Consider the following 23,686-nt stretch of genomic DNA (forward strand, 5'->3'; position numbering starts at 1 on the left):
TCTATAAGAACGAAGGAGTAATACAAATTAACTTATACTAGATATGAAACCTTGTAGTTATTAGATACATGGATTCTGGCTTTGCGAAATGCAAAGAAACTAGTATGTAAACTGTGGGATATATTTTCATGCTGTCAAGTGGGCTTATTATTGGAAGAGTCAAAAGCAAGTGCTAAGGATGACCTCAACAATGATGGCTGAGTAAATTTCAGTTTATAAAGCGGCATATCATTTAATGTTGTTGAGACACTTGATCATTAGACTCATAATTTATAAATCCATAACAAGGCCATTAAAGTTTTATTGCGATAATAGCGCATTCATGAACTTCTCGAACTGTACGTAATAGTTCGTTTGAAGTTGATTTATACCTCGATACAACGTATTTATTTGTACGTGAAAGAGTGAAGGAATAACTTATATGTATCGAGCACATTAGAACTCATGAAATGCTTGCGGATCCACTAACTAAAGGTCTACAACCCAAACGATTTATGATTCATGTCGCTAAATTGGGTTTTTATTTAAGACCTTACGTAATGTTGAAGTTAGTGTATAATTTCATGATAACGTTTGATTTTAAAACAAGCGCTTTAAGTAAATATCCTTCACTATTATGTCTAGTTTGTCTATTATTACTTCACTCGTGCACACTTATGTTTCATTGTAGACAAACATAATTATGTACCACATTACGCACTTGTCATTTTGGCTTAAAGAAATCATACATTTTATATTAGTACCATTAGTATAATTGATGGGGGTCCCGTGTCAAACGCGATACGTAAGGCTGTATCTTTTTGCTATGGTACTGTATGAAATTATAATGCTTAACTTAAACTTGGCCAACCTAATTTTCAGTTTATTTACAAATGGTAAATTCGGCCAAGTGGGAGAATGTTAGAATATTTCATATTATGTGGCCTTTTACCATTTGTATCCTTATGTTTACCTGAATGACATAATTAACCCTAACTAACTTTTGGCGGTTATTTGATGGAAGTAACCGCCATAACCAACATAACTATAAATACATGGGATGTGGTCATTTCTCATAATCTTTGTCAATTAACTATTCTCTCAACATAAACACCAATAACTTGTTGTGAGAAATCCCTCCATCGGATCATTGACATTATTATGGAATCGGCAATACCTAACGAGTCTTCATCATTCATTCTTAAGATCGTGTCGGTTCTACAATCAAGTAAGTTTTCTTTTATGGTGATTATATGATTACATAAGATTAATCCTAATCATGATGATGTTAATTCAACATATTATTCATATATGTATAAATTACTAAAATTAATAGCATATTATTTGAATTCATAGAATTAAAATAAACAATAAATTCTACTAAATTTGAATCATTAGAATTCAGACCATTGAAACCCTTTCCATTTTCCACTGTGAATGTTCAAAATTTTGTACCTTGTTAATATAACTCTACATGTTGTCGTTTGAAACGTAATCGATTACAAAATGATCCCCATTATCATAACTTCAAAAATTCTACATAATCCGGTCACCCTATATCTACGGCAATACCATCCACAGTATATACATACTCTTTGAATGGACCCAGGGGGTTTAGCAGCATCACCAGGCATCCCACTCAATTTTTCCCTTTCTTACCATCAGTAGTCATTTTAGACATAACCTGGTAGGATGCAATAACACCGTCATTACTACTAATGGCCTTTACTACTTAAAAATGCAAAAAAACAATATAATCAAACAATCTACATAATCTATCATTATAAAGCAGTACCAATTGATCCAGGATTGGCTTCTAAAATATACATACAGTGCCCAGCTTGTATGCAAATTATAAAAAAAAAAGAACCCGTGAAACACTACCTTTAAAAACTGATGAGGCTGTAATCTTTCAACGTGACTTACCATTATCAATAGCTTAAAATGGCAACAACAGCATATCCGGAAAATAAAAAAAGATCGATCGAAAATCAAAAACGAAAAACAACGGGGAAAAAAGAAGGTAAAAACATACCTAACGCAAAGTGATGAAGACTTAACTTTTCAAACCTTCACAAACATTCGCAAACTGATAAAACCCTAATTTGTCAAACCATCGCAAAGGGGCGTACCAGTTGAAACCACTGCAAATCGTCGATTAAAGCAATCCCAGATGGTCGCGGCCGGTAAAACCATTGCTACCGTCGATTTTGGAAACCAATTGTGTGCGAAGAAAGCAGATGGGAGATAAGAAGTCTGAGAATAACCTGGAAGTGTATAGAAGACAGATATAAACCCTAGAATGTACCGTAGTGAATATTTGAAGGAAGGAAATGATGATAATACCCCTCAGACGATTTATAGAGTAAAATAAGTTGGTGAATAGTAGAAACATGTATTCTATTGATATATTATTAATATTAATATTAATATTAATATTAATATTAATAATTTACTCTTTATGAGGGGATAAGTTAGAAATGTGCAGATTTGTAGAAATATTTAATATGTATTACTTGAGAATTATGTTGTTTGTGTGTGTACATCAAATGGCAACATCACTGAGGCTATTTATAGCCATTATATGTCGGCTATGCTTCTTCAAGAAGCTTCTGATTTTTTGACAAGCTATTTTTTACTCCTTTCTAGTTAACATCTTCTAGTACATGCTTAGTAAATATCTATTAGCTACTATCTAATCTCACTAGTTAATTCTAGATTAGTCTAGAAAAACATTAACATTTTAACACTCCCCCTTAATATTTTTCGATGTTACTCCGAGCCTGTTGCGTAGGAACTCGAACTTTGGTCTTGGTAGTGCTTTGGTGAAAATGTCTGCAGTTTGCTCATCAGTGTTGCAGTGTTGTAATTCAATATCTTTCTTGGCTGAGACTTCTCGGAGAAAGTGATATTTAATGGCAATATGTTTTGTTCTACCATGGAACACCGGATTCTTCGCCATTGCATTTGCAGACTTGTTGTCGCTAAATATTTGAGTAGTTTCATCTTGTTTCTCTCCCATATCTTCTAGTATTCTTCTTACCCATATTGCTTGATTAGCTGAGTTTGCGGCGGCGACGTACTCGGCTCCGGCTGATGATTGTGCTACTGTTTCTTGTTTCTTTGATGCCAAAGAGAATACACCAGATCCAAGTGTGAATGCGTATCCTGAAGTACTTTTCATGTCATCCACCGATCAAGCCCAATCACTATTTGTGCATCCATGAAGCTTCGAATCTGTAGTGGGCTTGTACCATATTCCATAGTCCATGGTACCTTGCAAAATCTTAATATTCTTTTAGAAGCTCCATAATGTATTTTAGTGGGGTTTTGCATAAACCTGGACAGTAGACTCCTTGCGTACATAATATTTGGCCTTGTTGATGTCTGATAAAGTAGGCTTCCAATGAGACTTCTGAATCACGAGGTGTCTGCTTTCTCAGATCTATCTTCTTTTCTCAAATTCGCATTAGCAACTAGTGGTGTGGGGACGGTTTTACAACCGTATAGTTTAAACTTTTTCAAGAGATTTTCTGTATATTTCTTTTGGCATATGAAGATGCCTTCATTTTCTTGACTAATTTCAATGCCAAGAAAATAGTGCATCAATCCAAGGTCGCTCATCTCGAACGTTTTCATCATGTCTTGTTTAAACTCTTGTATCATTCTCTCATTGTTTCCCGTATATATAAGATCGTCGACATACAAGGAGATGATGAGAGTTTCAGAGTTACCTTGGGTTTTGATGTCAGAGTTACCTTGGGCCGTGAATCCTGAACTTGTGAAGTAGATGTCAATGTGACTGTACCAGGCACGTATCGCTTGTTAAAGTCCATATAAGGCTTTCCTTAGCTTTAGCACTTTATCTTCCTTTCCTTTCTGGATGAACCCTTGTGGTTGCTCTACACATATTTCTTCTTCTAGAAATCCATTTAGAAAGGCAGATTTCACATCTAGTTGGTAAATCTTCCACCTTCCTTGAGCTGCTAACGCCACAAGTGCTCGTATAGTATCTATTCGTGCTACATGTGCGAAAGTCGGTGTAGTTGACTCCGGCTGTTGCGAGTAGCCTTTAGCTACTAGCCTTATTTTTGTTTTTGTATAAAACCATCAGGGTTGAGCTTTGTTGGGGTAGAATGTGGGTTAACTTGAGATTATGCTTAATGACTATACTATTCTTAACCCATAACAATAAGTGTTTTGATAATGACATGTGCACATAGCTAAATGTGATGGTAGACATGTTGACATAAATAAACAAGTTCACTAATCAACACTTACTCTAGCAAAAGACCAATACCAAAGAAAGCTTAAAATCAGGGCCGTCTCGCTAATTTTGGAGGCCCTGTTCAAAACTTAAAAAAGGCCTATATAAATGTTAATTTTTTCAATACGTATAATATATAATACTATGATAGCGTAATTAATAGAATTAAAAATTTTCAAAACAACCGCTGCAAAGTGTTATTCTCAAATAGTTGTCAACTCGTTATAGTTACACTATTGTTTATATAAGACCGTAATCCTAACATTTTTGGTAACGAAGTAATTGGTCAACTCTTTATAGTCAATACTCTCATTATATTGTTTTTAATACCTATAAACATCAATTTACTAAGTCTTTCTTGTTAGATGATAGACCGCAAGTAAGATATTCCGTTACGATGTACGAATAAATGAATTATTATATAGTTTTTTCAAAATTTTGGGCCCCTTAAAAATTTGGGGCCCTGTGCGACTGCACACTTTGCACATGCACCGAAGACACCCCTGCTTAAAATGAAAAATAAGGTACATGGCGAGACCCACGGTCTACCGCAGGTCAGACCATGGAGACTTGCACCCAGATTTTTGAAATCAGGGTTGCACGGTCGACTCCTCGACTGACCGTGGATCGACAGCAAAATCCTACTGTCCGGATTTTGATCGAAAAATGTTTTACCACTTCCAGGCATATATAATTTATAAAACCTGTTCAAACATGCTTAGGATAGTTGCCTCTTTCATTCCCAAAGGAGCTTTGGTCACTAAAACACTAATCTTGGTTAAACACGCCTAATGACACCTCAATGACAATTAAGCCTTGATTAAGGATAACACATAAGTGTTATAGGAAAATATGTACATTTAAAATGTATCTATACATACTTAGGATGATCACCAAGTCCCAACCAAGAGTTGCACTTTCCTTGTACATATGTTGGATATTAATGTATGCTTATACATTAATCTTGAAAAATGCCACTTTGCAAGTAAAACTTACATAGCCTTAGTTTAATGCTATGTTATCACTATATGTTTAATTCTAAATAATTTAGTGATCTCTTGCTAGTCATTACATGAATTTTACTTGACTACTTACTATTAGTACATGTGTATTATTTGACTATGTGTTAAGTGCTAAATGTTAAGTAGTTAGTTAATATGTATATGTATCAAACTTGTCTTGCTATTTGTTACAAGTTGGAACTAGTATTTGGACTATTTCAATATAAGCTTGTGTTACTTGGATAATATTTAGAATGTCATAATCTAGTAAACTTAAAAGACAATGAAACATTAACACACATAGGGTTTCTTAAATCTAAAATTAAGTTTATGAATAAGTTTAAACTTGATGTCTTGCAACATGCTTAATTGTTATTACTTGCTTAATTTGTCAAGACATCATTAACACACTTAATTAATTACAAACACGTTCAAATTTGAATACTAGCATGCTTTATGATTAAAGTGGGTTTGTATCATCAATGGCATGCTGACCAACCAATAGAGATTTAGGAATTGTGTTAATTACAAATAAAGGATTATGACAAAACTGATATTGCCTCAAATGATTATCATGACTTGTATCCAAGAATGTTAGACTTTCCACTTTGAGCATGATAAGTCACTATCAAGGCAACACATCCAAGGTAAATGGACATTTAATGCATATAATACTTGTATAGGATGTTGGGTATCTTTTGCAGATGTTAAATGAATTAAGTGTCTAAAGAGTGATGTCCAAAACTGATTCAAACGGCTATACAACAGATAGGTTTTTTGGACTGGACCGCGTGCGCACGGTCGACCGTGGTCCAAGCCACATAAGTGGCTGACTTTTTTATCTCTCCATATATATAGAAAGGCTTGGAGAACTTTAAGGACTTGGACCTCTTGCATGCTACTGCTCAAAATCATCAGAGAATCACAAGAACATAACACTCATACATATGTTTGTGATTAGCAAGAGAAGTTCTATAATCTCATAGGTTATAGAAGGGGTCTTTGTAAACTTACTTTCAAATTCTTATCTTTGTGAGTTTACATAATGTTGTATTAATCCTTAGAATTGTCTTAGAATTGTCATCACTAAAAAGGGAGAGTCTTTGTAGTTTGTAATTAGAAGCATATGCTAGCTTAGCTATCATCTTCCTTAAGGGGAACTAGGGAGTTGATTAATCTCATTGGGATTAATACTTGTCCAAGATGAAGACAAGTTAATCTAAGTTGGAGGTAATCCTTTAAACGGATAGGATTAGGTTTGTTGTCTAAGGAGAAGTACAAGGCTTGTAAATCGGATCTCCACCGGATTTGGAGAAAGGTGCTTAGTGAAGAAAAAATCCCGATTAGTGAATCGGGGAGTGGATTAAGGTGGATTAGTTAACATCCACCCGAACCACTATAAATCCTTGTGTTTATGTTCTTTACTTTACTTTCTGCATTATTACAAACATAAACACACCACTCATTGGTTTGAGTTGATTGACGTGATTAAGTATTGTTCAAATCTTATTGATCATCGAAAAAGTTTTAAAAATCATATTAAGTAACTATTTACCCCCTCTAGTTACTTACAATTGGTATCAGAGTGGTTGCTCGTACATTTGCTCTAGAAACATTTTTAATTAAGTCAAAAATCATTTTGGACAAAAACCCGAGTCAAACATTCTTGGGATCAACTCAAACGATGACATATCTTGAAAGATTGGCTAATGAAGCACCAATCTTTGATAAAGAGGATGTACATGTGTGGAAGAAAGATTCGAGATCTATGTCAAATCAAAAGATTATGATATGTGGAGAATCATCACTGGAGGAAACCATGTATCTCAAGAATCTACAAACATGGTGAAATCAACATTCCAAAATAATGAAGTAGTGAACAAAGTGAAAAAGAAGATTGATGCCATATCACTACTTCAAAGAGTTCTTCCTAGTGAAGAAAGGGTTAAAATGCTTTCATGTGAAAGTGCAAAGGAATGTTGGGATAAACTATGTCCTCAAGTTGAAGAAGCCTCTAGTTGCTCAATGAAGAATGGGTTTGAAGAAAAGGTAACAAGACTTGAATGTCTTGGTGGGAATTGGTTGGTTGATCAAGATTGAGATGAAGATGAAGACTTTTGTCTCATGGATTCAAGATACTCACCAAGTCAAGATGCTCGTAGTGAAGATGAGGTTGAATCGTGCTATCAAGAAGAAGAAGGCGAAAGCTCAAGCATTCAAAGTAATGAGGTATATGTATTCTATCCTTCTAATTATGAAATTTGCTAGATGAGTACAAAGCGGTAAAATTTGTGTATACAAGTTGTGACAAAGTAAAATTGTTGGAAAAAGAATTACAAAATGTAAATCAACTCAACAAAATTTTAAGTGATAAAAACAATTATTTGAAAAGATCTTTAAATGACAAAAATGTTTTTAAAGATAAAATTGCTTTTAAATCTAGTCACAATTCTAGTAAACACAAACAAAGTACTTGTCACACCCCCAAATAGGGCCTGGGGTATTTGTGACTAATTATATCAAATCATAGTTGTATAAACGAGACCGACTCTATATGAGACATTTTATTGAGTTTTGCAGCGGAAGATAAATATATTACATTGTATTTAGAGCATTAAATATTTTTAAATGAATTGGTAAGTAATGCATGAAGACTCCATGCATGGCAAGAAATCATTATCAAAGCAGCAGATATACAGCGGAAGCAATATTTAAGTACGATACGATATGATAGTTTGTAGTAAATATGCATATGATGGCACTGAACAAGTGCAGAGTTGTCCTCGGATTCACGAACCTTTAAAAGTTTTTCCAAAAAAAATGCAACAGACAAAGCTCGAACCCGTGACCTCCCGCTAACCAGCTAACACTCATAACCACTCCTCCGCCCCTTTCATTTCTGATTATATTCGTTTTATAAAATATATAACTCGTATTTCTTTTTGAACTTCATCTTCTTCTTCTTTGATTTTTCTTCGACTATACTTAATAATTTATTCTAGCTAGTTAACTGTTTTAATTAGGATATAAAATGAAACGTAACAAACAAGAAGTAAATGAATTGATTTTTAAAAAAAAAATGTATAGAACTGCAGAAGCAGTCTGGTTACTCGCGAAAAAAAATAACTCAAAATCAAATTTCGAATTCTAGTTTGTTTTAGATAAAAATTATAACACAACATATGTTTTAAATCATTCCTATAATCTTTTCCAATCATCAATTTAACAGGAAAAATCAAAACAAGTTCGAATTTCTTCATAAACAAATCGTTTGACTTTTTGCTCAAAAACTTTGACTCCAAAATTAGTAATCGATTTTAAGAATTGAAAACCAATATTTTGCAGATAGTTTCTTTATGTGAATCCATACCACTCTGCACTTTTACATTTTTAAAAACGATTTGAATTCGAGGTTTTTGAAAAATGAATCAATAACAGAGATATCGAGCATATTTTAAAAAAAATCGTTTAATTGAAATTGATAATTGATAATGTAAATACGTATGGTATATCACTTAACTGGAATGAATTTATTTATAGCCATGGAACTTGAGAGAGACAAGATTATAACCAGTAGATGAAATCAAGATCAATTAAAAAATAAAAATGGCGATAAAAAAATCATCACGATTAATAAAAAAATAAAAAGCTGGATCACGATTTAATTTTAAATTAAAAGCAGATATGATTAAAAGGAAATAAATAAAAAAAATAAAAAGTGAATTACCTAATTTCTAACCTAATTTATATTAATAATTAATATTAATAATAAAATAATAATACTTTTAATAATAATAGAATTAATAATAATAATATTAATAATAATAATATAAAAATAATACTAATAATATAAATAATAATAATAATAATAATAATAATAATAATAATAATAATAATAATAATAATAAAAATAATAATTATACTTTTAATGCTATTAATAATAATAATAATATTAATGGTAAAATAATGATAATAATATTGATATGTCAATATTAATAATAAAAATGATAATTTTAATTATAATTAGTAATAATGATAATAATCATTATAAATGTTAATAATACTATTAATAATAATAATATTATTATTAATAATAAGTTGTATTTAATGTTATGCGAGGTGTATATAAAATAGCTTAAATTTTACTAGGAAATACTATTAAATACGATACAATTTTACACAAGATATTTATTTATTTATTGAATGGATATACTTAAACCTTGCTACAACACTTATAGGCAGTGTACCTAATCGTACAGTAGTGTAGTTTTTAGTAAGTCCGGTTCGTTCCACAGGGAAAAAAAATCTTTAAACAAAGCTTAACGCTATATTAGTTTTATTTTATAAAAATACAAATATATATATAAGTAATATTATTATTATAAAGGGGGTTTTTTACCGTTTAATGACCGGTTTGTCGATTTTAAAAACTTTAGTCGCAGTTAAAACCTGATGTAAAATAATAAAAATAAATATAACTTAATTTAAAGCGTAAAGTAAATAACAATAATGAAATTGCGATAAATAAAAGTGCGATAAAATAAAATTGCGATTAAAAAGTACGATAATTAAAAGTGCAATTAAATACAATAACAATAAATAAAAGTGCGATAATTAGAAGTGCAATTAAATATAAAATAAAGGAAATTAAATATGAAATAAAATAATTATGCTTATTTAAACTTCCGTAATCATGATGTTTGACGTGTTGATTTTAGTTTTATGCCCATGGGTTAATTGTCCTTTATCCTGGATTATTTAATATATCCGTCTGGTTTTTGTCCATAACAGTCCATCAGTCATAAATATAAAGTGCGAGTATCCTCGTCAAATTATCCTTATACCCGAAGTTAAATATTCCAACTAATTGGGGACTTAAACTGTAACAAGATTTTAATACTTTGTTTAATAATTACACCAGGTTATCGACTGCGTGTAACCCAAGGTTTTAATACTTTGTTAACAATTATGCCAAGTGTCCTTGTACATAATTTCACCCCTGTTTTAATAATTCTAGTGGCTATTAATCCATTCCCGTGTCCGGTTAAATGAACAATTATTTGTACATATAAATATCCCGCCCATCGTGTCCGATTGAGTGTATATGGTTATTTATAGGGATGTCCAATTGTAAATCTTTATATTAAAATTAACAAACTATCATTTAGTTAAACAAATATAAAGCCCATTAATAGCCCATAGTCTAATTTCCACAAGTGTCGTTCTTTTGTCCAAACCCCAATTATGTTACAAAGCCCAATTACCCAATTTTAGTAATTAGCCCAACATCATGATTACTTCTTTTTAAATAAGCATAATAATAACTTAGCTACGAGACATTAAATTAAAAAGGTTGAACATAACTTACAATGATTAAAAATAGCGTAGCGTTACACGGACAGAATTTCGACTTACACCCTTACAACATTCGCTAACATACCTTTATTATTAGGATTAAAATTAAAATTTAAATTAAAATTAAAATATAAATATAAATATTTACGTATAGATATAGAGAGGATGGATATATGATATTTTTTACGTCGAACTGCGCTGGCTTTTATAGGAATTTTCGTCCAGGGGAGCTCCGCGACTCGCGGCATTTTTTACCTTCAAACTCCGCGAGTCGCGGAGTTTGTTTTTACAGCTCACCCAGCTTTGGCTCTTTGTTTGCCGACGATTTTTAAATATATTATAATATATATATTAATTTTAAGAATTAATTATATATTATATTATATTCATGTGCATAGTTGACTTGTAATTTTTAGTCCGTTGCGTCGAGTGTTGAGAGTTGACTCTGGTCCCGGTCCCGGATTTTCGAACGTCCTTGCGTACAATTTAATATCTTGTACTTTGCGTTTTGAATCTTGTACTCTTGTAATTTCGAGACGTTTCTTATCAATAATTGGAACCTCTTTGATTGTCTTTTATACTTTTGAGCTTTTTGGTCGTTTGCGTCTTCAATTCGTCGAATCTGCCTTTTGTCTTCACCTTTTATTATTTAAGCGAATATCACCTGTAAATAGGACAATTGCAACTAAAAGCTTGTCTTTCTTGAGGAATAATGCTATGAAATATATGTTTGTTTTTAGCATTATCAAATATTTCCACACTTGAGCGTTGCTTGTCCTCAAGCAATATAGTCTTGAAATACTAGAATCACTTCTTTATTCTTCACACTTTGTACATCACTGATTTCTTTACGGCGGTATAAACAATGGTAGTAACGATATGGTTTACAGTCCCACATGACTATAACAATTTAGATCCTTTAAGGAAATTGGATCTTTATGAAAACATTTGATCTTTTGAAAATTTTAATCTAGCTTTTACCCTAGATAAGTTTTCCGGAATAACCCTTCACCGGTGTTTGCAAATTGTTTTTGTGGGTTTGGTGGGTTTCAGATTTAAAAATTTTAGCTCAAAACTTGCGGTATTGTGTCACCCACTTGCTAACCTTGTATTAGGAAAGCAACACGTCCAGTATACTTGCTCCGAATATTACCTTTCGATAAACTACCGTCCGGTTGTAAATGAAAGCGTTGAACAAGCAACTGTTAAGGCAATGTCCCCTGACATGCTTTTAATTATGGTATATAACGTGTCGGACGCAATTACTATCCTTTGTAGGAGCAATAGTAAAGCTCACCCTTATAATTTTTTCGGTCTGGCACAAGGTCCTGTCTTTGACCATGCTATGCAACCACCGTTCTTACGGTTGACACCCAATTTGGTTCAGATGACCTAATGAATTCCAGATGAATTCCTAGGATTTTACGTTCAATGGTAATGAACGCATTGAAAATGGGTTTTCAGAAAACAAATCGGTTTATAATTTGATCAAAATATTTTCTCGTTCAAGCTCGAGTTTAGATATCATTGAATTCCATGAGTTTGTAATTCTCAATCTTTAAGGTCAATCTCTAGGATTGAGTAATATCAGTCTTAAAAGCTGATTTTTGATCTTTAAAGGAGATTATCCTTTCTGGGAATCTGATTTATTAGTCTTATCAAGCTAATTTGCACGGTGCCCCCCCATTTTACGAGATAGATCCTCTCAAGGTTAGGATCAGTCTGACCACATGGCGACCCTTTTTTATGCTGTGGTCCGTGGATTTTCTGCTGATTTTAGAGATGATTTTTCTAGATTTTTCATCAACCTACAGCTGGTCTGGACGACAACTTCATGACCTAAATCAAGAAGCGCGTTTCTTTTTCGGAAGACTTTACTTCCTTTTAACAATGGAATTGATTCATCGTGTAGATCCATCTCTTCTTTTCTTTCATCGGGTAAAACAGTTTAGTTTAGTCCAAAGCAAAAGTATCTTCAATTATTTGTTACAGAAATATGTGACATATGTTTAAGATAACTTGGTAATTTTTCCCACACTTGGCTTTTATTTTCCTTTTTATTGTCCTCTATTCCATTTTAAATTAATTTTAACATTTTGGTTTGTTTCTCAATTTATGTCCTTTTCGAGGTAACAATAATTTCGGTGTTAACACCTAGTTTTGTCGTTCATAAATATGTATAAACATGATTTTGAGTTCATTTAATTGAAAATTTTGAAAAATTTTACTAGAATTGGGTAGTCAGTATATAAAACTAGGGATGTTCTTTATTATCAGAGAGCACTAGATTCTAATACAACTACTACGTTACTAGTATTTTTATGGTAACCAAGTGTTTAAGATAAAAATTTTAAAAATCCGAAAGAATTTAACCCCTTCCCACACTTAAGATCTTGCAATGCCCTCATTTGCAAGAAATCAGTAACAATTTAAATTATTGAGAGTGATTAACGTAGAAATGATTAAATTTTACCAAAGTTTCCAAACATATTGTTGTTTGTGTTGAATGATAAATGGTGCACATCATTTGTTCATTCCGTCTTGTTGTTATTTCACATATATTTTGCATCTTGTCGTCAAAATTAGTTACTTTTGCTGAACTTAATGCCAGTCTTTGAAAATGCGTTGTTTTACCCTGTTGTGTACATAAGATAAACTGCAAACATATATACATATTTTTGAAGTTTGGTATATTACCCCACATTCAAAAATTATTAAAATCTAATAATAAAAGTTAGAAAATTATAAAAACTATTACAATATTAACATAAGTATTAAATGTATCAACATTACAAATTATAAAATAAATAAAACTAAGTAGACTAGGGATGATAATGATACCAGTAGGGGTTCCATGCATAACCGTATGTGTTATAGAATGCTTCGGCTGGGTTATATGTAGGATACGGTGGTTGCATCTCTATAGACCAGGGAGGAAATACGGGCGATGGAGTAGGAATATAGTTTCTACCTACATGTTGGCAATGAGCTATGATTTGGTTTTAATGAACTTGCCAATCTTCAAATGCTCTATGTCTAGCATTTTCATACTCTTGTGAAGCTATAAACCTTTGCATTTCTGTCATTTCATTTCCCCCTCCCACATTACCTGGCTGTTGGTTTCTCTCAACCTGTGGATGTCTACCATTATATCGTACTGCGGCGTTAGTTCGCCTCTTCAAAACCTTCGCACCATGGTATACATTTAAACCTATTGTATCGCGGGGTTCTGGTTCTTCGACTAATAATCCCCCCGACTTATATCCACATTGAGATACTCAGCAATTAATGTAATAAATATACCACCTCCTATTATGCTATGCGGTCTCATCCCCCTAACCATAGCTGATAAATAATAACCCACACAATAAGGTATACTTACAGCGCTTTGTGGGTCTCGAATACACATGTGGTAAAACAAATCCTGTTCATTTACCTTTTCCTTATTCTTACCTCGTTGTGTAATCGAATTGGCTAAAAACCTACGAATTTCTCTTAACTCTGCTCTATCTATATCCAAATAAGAGTAATTTCCCCCTTTAAATCAGAGATGGCTAGTCATTTGACTTCATACACCATGCGTATCAAAATTTTCATCAATTTTCCTACCGTTCAATATCAACCCTCTACAATCGGCAGATGCTAACTCCTCAGGAGTATATATACGTAAGGCCTGAGCCATGTCTAGTAGAGACAGTGGCGCATCGAACCTCCTAACAAAAATCTAATAAAAGATCGATCGGTTAAACTAGCTACCCGATCATTTATTTCTATACTACACAATAATTCTGCACACCATACTTTATATACAGGTCTACGCATGTTGAATAAACGTACCCAATCGTTAAAAGTAGAATTACCATACCTCTGTGTAAGTAATTCTCTAATTGGCCCGGCTAATTCTACAGCTTCTAACGGTGCCCATTCTATTACCCTAGGTGCTTCAACAACTTTAGAATGAAGAGTATGCAAGCCCCTTTGGTATTTTGGATAATCTATCCAACGTCTGTCAAATCTCAAGTTCGGGTGCAAATCTTCCAAGTGCATATCTGAAAATGTCATAACTGGATGAGGTATATCTTGTTTATAATAGCTATCAACATCCTGTTGTTCCGCATTCTCTGGAGGAGCATTGCGAGCTTGGGATGAAGATTCACCCCTTTCAGTCTGCAAAACACATCAAAAACAATTTTTGTGCATCCAAATATGCATTAGTGTCAACAAAATCATCAATCAAAATAATTACAATGACATGTCCAATTTATATCAAACTTATGCTCATTTTCATATTTTTATCAAATCTACACTTTTTCAAATAAGCATATACGAAAACGTTCGCCAAGTTCATAAGCATTCAACTCAAATAACATGTCAAAATAATCATTACTAGCAATTAAACAAGTTTCAAATGGCATTATCTCTCAAAAATCAAATTCATGAATTTTGGACTTGAAAAAGTCCACTTTAATTCTCAAAAATCATGTTTAGGCTCAAAGTTTGGATCATTTAACTACCTAAACATGTTACACTACTTAATTTAGCAATAATTCATGACAAAGATCGGCCATAACCTATTTATATCAAAAAGCCCCAAATTTGCTCAAGAACACAAACCCTAGATTACTCAAAATTTGAAGTTTAATGCTTCTAATCATGTTAAATAGCATCAATCTAGGTTATACAAGCATAATACATAAACAATTTAAACATAATTACACTAAAAAGCATCAAAATCGAATTGGGTATAAAATTGCTCAAGAACACTAATTTTCGGATTAAATGGTATTTAGGTGTAGAAATTTACCATTTTTCTTGAGTAATTCCTTGATAGCATCCTTCTCAGCATGATTTTAGTAAAAGATTTGATGAAAAACGGCTAAAAATTTCGAAATTGAGAGTGTTTTTTCGTTTGCTTTCGCAGTAAAATGAGTTGTGGGTGTGTGCAACTGAGCTGTTCGGCCCTTTTTATTTTTTTTCTGTAGTTCGGTCCTCCGCGACTTGCGGTGTTGGACCCTTACAAACTCCGCGAGTCGCGGTGTTTTTTTTTTTTTTTTTTTGTAAAAACCTTATCTTATAAAACAATTAATTAATTAATTTTAAAATTTTGTTTCCCTTGTTATTTAGGACGAGGTCGTTTCGGAACGATGTCCTAGTCCGTCCTTCGACAAAATTTTAAAATTTGTCTTTTTGTAGCGATTGTTTTAAAAGCTAAGATTTTTGGGGTTTTTTAATGTTTTTGGCATACTTTAATTCAATAAGATTAAAAATAATGATAATAAAAGTTCTCGTCCCTCCCTCGGGTAAAGCAATTTTGGTTCAAAGACCTAGTCTTCAACTTACGACGAATTTTAAAAATCATATTTTTAACTTAGCAAAATAAAGTAAATTTTTGTTTTTAAATTCACACCAAACTTAAATTTAAAATGCATAAAATTAAAAATTCACACCAAACTTAATTAAAAATTCATATTATAAATTCACACCAAACTTATATTATATTTTTGTTTTTATACATTCAAACTTATATTAAAAAGATTAATTTTTTAAATATTTACAATTTTAAATATATTGATTTAAAAAGTTTACAATAATTTTTTTTAATACTAATTTATTAATTTTAAAAACATGGTAAAAATAAAATTAAAAATCTTTTTGGTCTTTTATCCCACTTTAATCAATCAAATATTATCAAAAATATGCGCCCCTCTTTTCGGTAAAGTAATTTCGATTCCATGACCTAATTTAACTCATGACGAATTTTTGAAATATTTTGGGTTGATTGATTAAAGATATTTATACCTTAAGAATAAACGTTAAATTTCGCAGTGATGTAATAAATTTTTGTATGATATCAATAATTTCGGTCGCCAAACCTAATTTTATTCAATACCAATTTAATACTTTATAGCGAACAAATTAGCGTTTATTATCAAAAGGTTAAAAATAAAAATAAAAATAAAAACTGTACAGACTTACCTGTGAGATAGTATTCTTAGTGATATGATCTATCTCATTCATAAGATAGTCGGTTTAATTTGATTTTCCATGGCTACATAGGCGTAACCTCGAGCATTCAGTGTTTTTTCTTCTAAACATATGAACGGTCCGTCTCTGCATAAAGTAACAAATTCGGTGTTTGAATAGGTTTGATTATTTGAACATTTACCTCCATGTGACTATTTTCCGCATTTGTGACATCTTTCTAGGTGTCGTGCTCTTCTTTTCGCTGCGGATTTTGATTTTCCTTTACCAAATTGTAACTTATTATCTTCGCATCTGGATTCTTTTCTTACTCCGTCCAATCTTTCTCTGATTACTGATACTAGTTCACTTGGAAGTGTGTTATTATTACATTTAGTGATCAAAGCGTGTAGCATTAGACCATGGTTTAATTCACAGGAAGTCTTCATTTCGTAAAAACCTAAAAAAAATAAAAATTCAGAATGGGGGGAGAAGACTGGTTCTTTAGGGTCTGCTAGGGAAAGACCATTCGGGTTCTATTTTCGAGGACTACACGAAAACAGAAAATCTAACTCTAACAGAAATACATAAAATCCTTAAAAGACTTGATTCTCCCCACACTTAGTTAGCTGTGGTATCGAAATTGTGATTAACTTCGTTGTCGACTTCCATCGGACTATCTATGTAATGTTTAACTCTGTGACCATTAATTTTAAATTCAATTCCATTTGAATTTATTAATTCTATCGTTCCGTATGGGAAAACTCTTTTGACTATGAATGGTCCAGACCATCTTGATTTCAATTTTCCAGGAAATAGCTTGAGTCGTGAATTGAAAAGAAGAACTCTGTCTCCTTCTTTAAATTCTTTTAAACTTCTGATTCTTTTATCATGCCATTTCTTCGTTCTTTCTTTATAGATTAACGAATTTTCGTATCCTTCATGTCTTAATTCTTCTAATTCGTTTAGTTGACTTAACTGTAGACGTCCAGCTTCATGTAAATCAAGATTACATGTCTTCAAAGCCCAAAATGCTTTGTGTTCAATTTCTACTGGAAGATGACATACTTTTCCATAAACGAGTCTAAACGGTGTGGTTCCAAATGGAGTTTTGTAGGCTGTTCTAAAAGCCCAGAGTGCATCCTTCAACTTAATGGACCATTCCTTCGGATTTGATCCTACGGTTTTTTCTAGAATACGTTTTAAAGCTCGGTTGGTATTTTCAACTTGTCCACTTGTTTGTGGATGATAAGCAGTGGAGATTTTATGAGTACTCCATATCTTTTAAGAACTTTCTCAAGTTGATTATTACAGAAATGAGTTCCCCGATCACTTATTAAAGCTTTCAGTGTTCCAAACCTTGCAAAAAGACGTTTTAAAAAGTTGACTACAACTCGTGCATCGTTAGTTGGGAGAGCTTGTGCTTTCGCCCATTTAGATACATAATCAATGGCTACGAGAATATAGAGATTATTATGAGATTTTGGAAATGGACCCATAAAGTCAATACCCCATATGTCAAATACTTCACATACTTGAATGACATTTTGTGGCATTTCATCACGTTGACTTATTTTTCCAGCCCTTTGACAAGCATCACAGGATTTGCAAAGAAGGTGTGCGTCTTTGTAAATTGTAGGCCAATAGAATCCAGCATCATAAACTTTTCTTGCTGTTAGTTGAGGCCCATAGTGCCCTCCTGTTGGTCCTGTGTGACAATGGTTTAAAATTTTACTAGCTTCATCTCCAAATACACATCGGCGTATTATTCCATCTGGACAACTTTTAAACAGATGTGGATCTTCCCAGAAATAGTGTTATATCACTGAAGAATTTCTTTCGTTTTTGGTACGATAATCCTTTTTCAAGGAATCCACATACTAAGTAGTTTGCATAGTCTGCAAACCATGGAATTTCATTATAATCTATCTTCAATAGATATTCATCAGGAAAGTTATCTTGTATGGCCGATTCATTTAGAACTTCTAATTCGGATTTCAATATCGAACTCTTGTAAGAGTAAGATCCAACGGATTAATCTTGGTTTGGCATCTTGTTTCGAAAATAGGTATCTAAGAGCAGAATGGTCGGTATAGACCACCGTTTTTGCTAGAACGAGATATGAACGAAATTTGTCAAAAGCAAAGACAATAGCAAGGAGTTCTTTTTTAGTAGTTGTGTAATTTGTTTGTGCTCCTTGTAACGTCTTACTAGCATAATATATAGGTTGAAATCGTTTTTCAATCCTTTGTCCTAAAACGGCTCCCATTGCAAAATCACTTGCATCGCACATAAGTTCAAACGGTAGATTCCAATTTGGTGTTATCATGATCGGCGCATTAGTGAGTTTTTCTTTAAGAATATTAAAAGATTTGATGCATTCATCTGAAAAGATGAATGGAGCATCTTTTTCTATGAGTTTATTCATAGGAGTGGCAATTTTAGAAAAATCTTTTATGAAATGTCGGTAAAAACCGGCATGCCCTAGAAAACTCCTAACTCCTCTAACATTGGTGGGATGTGGAATTTTAGCAATTACATCTACTTTAGCTCTATCCACTTCAATTCCTTCCTTTGAAATTTTATGACCAAGAATGATGCCTTCTTTAACCATGAAATGGCATTTCTCCCAATTAAGTACTAGATTTGATTGTTCGCATCTAATAAGCATTCGTTCCAGATTAACTAGACATGATTCAAAAGTATCACCGAAGACTGAAAAGTCATCCATGAAAACTTCCATGCATTCTTCTATCATGTCGTGAAAAATCGCCATCATGCACCTTTGAAAGGTTGCAGGGGCATTGCAAAGTCCAAATTGCATGCATTTGTAAGCAAAAGTACCATAAGGGCACGTGAATGTGGTTTTCTCTTGATCTTCGGGTGCTATTGGAATTTGAAAATATCCGGAAAAACCATCAAGAAAACAATAGTAACTATTTCCGGCTAATCTTTCCAACATTTGATCAATAAAAGGTAAGGGAAAGTGATCTTTTCTGGTGGCGTAATTTAATTTTCTATAATCAATACATACACGCCATCCTGTTACAGTCCTAGTAGGAATAAGCTCATTTTTCTCATTTGTAATGACAGTTATGCCACCCTTCTTCGGCACGCATTGAACTGGGCTTATCCATGGACTATCAGAAATTGGATAAATTAAACCTGCATCTAGCAGTTTAATTATTTCTTTTTTAACAACATCTTGCATATTAGGATTTAGTCTTCGTTGGCGTTGCACATACATTTTATAACCTTCTTCCATAAGGATTTTATGTGTGCAATACGAAGGACTTATTCCTTTAATATCATGAATCTTCCATGCAATAGCTGGTTTATGAGCTTTCAACACAGAAATGAGTTGTGATTTTTCATTTTCAGTAAGAGAAGACGATATTATTACAGGTAATTCAGATTCACCATGTAAATAAGCGTATTCCAAATGGTTTGGAAGTGGCTTTAACTCTAATGTCGGTGGTTCTTCTATCGATGATTTATATCGATATCTGTCTTCTTCTTTTAGCATTTGAATTTCTTCTGTTGTTGGTTCATATCCATTAGCTATTAGTGTAGCTAACATTTCAGCTTCATTAATTGTTTCAGTTCCTTCTCCTAAAGAACATTCTCCTGTTCCTTGTAATTCTGGAAATTCTTCTAACAATTCTGCATGTGAATCTATAGTTTGAATATAATAACATGTATCATCTGCAGATTGCGGTTGTTACATTGCTCTATCAACTGAAAAGGTAACACTCTCGTCCTCTATACTTAGGGTCAATTTTTTACCAAACACGTCTATCATTGCTTTAGCCGTGTTTAAGAATGGTCTTCCTAATATGAGAGGAACTTGAGAATCTTCTTCCATGTCCAGAACAACAAAATCTACTGGAAATACTAAAGTACCAACTTTAACTAGCATGTTCTCCATTATCCCTCTAGGATATTTTATTGATCGATCGGCTAGTTGTATACTTATTCTTGTTGGTTTCAATTCTCCAAGGTCTAGTTTAGCGTATAATGAATACGTCATTAAATTTATACTAGCACCTAAGTCTGCCAATGCTTCTATTGAATTAAGACTACCCAGAAAACATGGAATTGTGAAACTTCCTGGATCAGATAGTTTTTCTGGTATCTTATTCAACAGCACTGCTGAACAATTAGCATTCATAGTAACAGCCGAGAGTTCTTCCATTTTCTTTCTATTTGAGATTAAATCTTTCAAGAATTTAGCATATCTAGGCATTCCTGAAATCACATCAATGAAAGGAAGATTGACATTTATTTGTTTAAACATATCCAAGAATTTGGATTGCTCGGCTTCAAGTTTCTCTTTTTTCATTTTACTCGGGTAAGGAAGTGGTGGTTGGTATGGTTTAACATAAGGTTTAGCCTTAACTGTGTTATCTTCATTAACCTTTTCAACTACCGGTTCTTTTTCCTTATCTTGATCAGGTTGTGGTTCTTGTGGAGTAGGAATAGTTTCATCAGAAGTTACAGGTATTTCAGGTGGTTTAAGTGTTGTACCACTTCTTGTGGTAATGGCTTTAGCTGTTTCATTCCGGGGGTTAGCATTTGTATCACTAGGCAAACTTCCCGGTTTTCTTTCACCTATTAACCTTGCTAGGTTACTTACTTCTTGTTCCAAGTTTTGAATAGAAGCTTGTTGATTTCTAAATGCTTAAGCATTTTGTTCATTGGTTTGTTTCTGAGATGTGAAAAACTGCGTTTGAGTTTCAACTAGCTTCGTCATCATATCTTCTAAATTCGGCTTTTTATCATCGGTTTGTGGTGGTTTGTTTTGAAAATTAGGTCTTTGCTGGTTGTAAGTATTGTTGGATACTTGTTGATTACTAGGACCTTGTTGGTTGATGTATGGAACATTTCTGTTATAATTCTGGTTTTGATTGTAAATCGGTCTTGGCGGTTGATAATTATTCTGATAATTATTTCCAGGCCTTTGGTTTATGTATGAAATATTCTCTCTTTGTTCCATTGTTAGTTCAATACTGAGACAATCTTTTGTCAAATGTGGTCCTCCACACTGCTCACAACTAATTCGTATTGAGTGGATATCTTTAGTCATCTTTTCCATACGTCTCTCGACAGCATCTATCTTTGCTGAAATGGAATCTAAGTCATGGCTAGAATCGACTCTAGCTGCTTTAGATGATCTAACGATATCTTTTTCTTGATGCCACTCATGTGAGTGGGAAGCAGTGTTATCAATAATTTTATAAGCATCAGTTTCGGTTTTCTTCATAATAGAACCACCAGCTGCTATATCGATGTCTTTCCTTGTAGTGATGTCGCATCCTTGGTAGAATATTTGTACTATTTGACAGGTGTCTAAACCATGTTGCGGACATCCTCTTAATAACTTTCCAAATCTTGTCCATGCCTCATATAGAATTTCATTCGGTTTCTGTGTGAACGTAACAATTTCTCCTTGAAGTCTTACGGCTTTAGATGCCGGAAAGAATTGTTTAAGAAATTTTTCAACTAAAACGTCCCATGTATCAATCGCCCCTTCAGGTAACGATTCCAACCAATCTTTGGCTTCTCCCTTTAAAGTCCAGGGAAATAACATGAGATATATCTGTTCATCCTCAACTTCTCTTATTTTAAATAGTGTGCAGATCCTATTAAAGGTACGAAGATGTTCATTTGGATCTTCCTTCGGCGCACCACTAAATTGGCATTGATTAGTCACCATGTGTAGAATTTGTCCTTTGATTTCATAATCTGGCGCATTTATGTCTGGATGAGTAATTGCGTGACCTTGGCCAGTGCGTTTAGCTCTCATTCGGTCTTCCATACTTAAAGATTCCAGATTCTCCATAATTGAATTTGTTGAATCGAAATCACTAGAGGATTCTGATTTAATGGTTCGTTCCTCAACAATCTCTGTTTGAATGATTGGTGGTTCCGGAGGAAAATTTATTGGTTCAGGATCTATGAATTGTCCCTGAATATTCTCCGGATTCTTAATTGTGAGGTCGGGTTCAAAAAATGGATTATCGGAAATTTGAATTGGAGTACTTGGTCGACTGGATGACGATTCTAAAGAAAAATCAACGGCGGTAATATTTGCTAGATGTCTTGATCTAGTTACAGGTGGTGAACGTACAAAAGGTGGTGAACGTCTTGCTCGGTGCATTCACTGAATATCCTATTAGTTTTTAAAAGGAAAGAAAAATTATATAAGTTATCCAATTAATAGACTTTTCTGATTTTGCCCACGTTTCGAATAGCCAAAAGATGCAGCAGAGGGCAGAATTCGTTTGGTCTCATTATAATTGAGGACTGTTTGGCTCCAATAACCCGGTCCACGTACAAATCCAACTATTACTACGAACCAGAAAATTTTGATGTCTATCAATTTAACCACTTAAAATAAATTTTTGTAATTTTAAGAAATTTAGATAAGAAGTAGAGAAAATTCTAAGTCCTAAAAACTAGAATAGCGAGAAATAAGAAAGAAAAAGAGCGCGTCGAAAAAGAAAAGGGTTGAAAAATAAAAGGCGTCGAAAAATAAGAAAGAAAAAGAGTGACTTATAAAACTTTAAAATACTCGACTAACCCAACCTTATTACTATCACTAACTTAAAATTAAAATTGCAAATTGAGATTACTAATTAGAGTGATAATTGATACATAGGTAAAAAGCGTCGAAAAATAAAAATAAGAAAGTAGCGCGTTGAAACTTAAAAAGGAACTAAAAACTAAAAACTAAAAGTTGCGTCTAAAAATATAAAAGCTTACAAGTAAAACTATATCCCAAATGGCAATATCTTAAAAAGGAACTAAAACTTAAAAAGGCGTCGCAAAATTCTAAAGCACCTAAATCTTAGTCTAAAGAAAAAGCACTTAAAGGATTTTACGGCAAAGCCTAAAAATCTAGAAATAAAAATAACTATGACAAAAACTGAAACGACCCGTCCTAATCCACCTGGACGAAATCATCAACATTTGGTCCCATTGCGATGATCGACTCCAAGTAATGTCCTTAAATTGAGCAAATGCACAGCGGAAGACTTAATTCGTACCTGAGAATAAACATGCTTAAAAGTGTCAACCAAAAGGTCGGTGAGTTCATAGGTTTATCATAACAATCATTTCA

The 23,686-nt window shown here is 33.0% G+C and overlaps 1 long non-coding RNA gene across 1 annotated transcript in view; it reads right to left on the bottom strand.

The window, feature by feature from the left end:
* Window positions 1-1,353: 1,353 nt before the first annotated feature.
* Window positions 1,354-23,686, bottom strand: part of LOC139863075 (uncharacterized) — a 71,330-nt gene continuing 48,997 nt past the window's right edge. The window contains exons 2-3 of the long non-coding RNA XR_011764392.1: window positions 2,015-2,246; window positions 1,354-1,663 (exon numbers count right to left, since the gene is read on the bottom strand). This is a non-coding gene — a long non-coding RNA (uncharacterized lncRNA). The remainder of the gene's footprint in view (window positions 1,664-2,014; window positions 2,247-23,686) is intronic.

The sequence above is a fragment of the Rutidosis leptorrhynchoides genome, chromosome 8, assembly GCF_046630445.1.
Source record: "Rutidosis leptorrhynchoides isolate AG116_Rl617_1_P2 chromosome 8, CSIRO_AGI_Rlap_v1, whole genome shotgun sequence".
Lineage (NCBI taxonomy): Eukaryota > Viridiplantae > Streptophyta > Magnoliopsida > Asterales > Asteraceae > Rutidosis > Rutidosis leptorrhynchoides.